The sequence below is a fragment of the Etheostoma spectabile genome, chromosome 3, assembly GCF_008692095.1.
Source record: "Etheostoma spectabile isolate EspeVRDwgs_2016 chromosome 3, UIUC_Espe_1.0, whole genome shotgun sequence".
Lineage (NCBI taxonomy): Eukaryota > Metazoa > Chordata > Actinopteri > Perciformes > Percidae > Etheostoma > Etheostoma spectabile.
Window position 1 is genome coordinate 4621626 of NC_045735.1, and position 278 is coordinate 4621903.

General features: G+C 41.4%; 1 protein-coding gene across 1 annotated transcript in view; it reads left to right on the forward strand.

The window, feature by feature from the left end:
* LOC116680833 (alpha-2-macroglobulin-like) overlaps nt 1-278 on the forward strand; it is a 45934-nt gene that overhangs the window by 42271 nt on the left and 3385 nt on the right.

The following is a 278-nucleotide window of genomic DNA, read 5'->3' on the forward strand; positions in this document are numbered from 1 at the left end:
CTCGTTTTCTGCCCCAAAGTGGATCAGCTTGTGGGTTTCCTCCTGCGTCCTTGTGTGATACAGGGCGGTATATGTAAAGCACGTAGCTATGTATCATAGACCGTTAATATTAATATATATCTATACAGTCTATGCGATGTATACAGTCCCTTCAAGGCAGAGAAATGCGGGACTGTTGAGCAAATTAACGTTAGCAATTAGCGTTAGCATTACAAGCTAGCGATTTTTAAAAGGTTTCAGTTAGGAACATGGTTGCAAGTATATATGCACAGGACTGC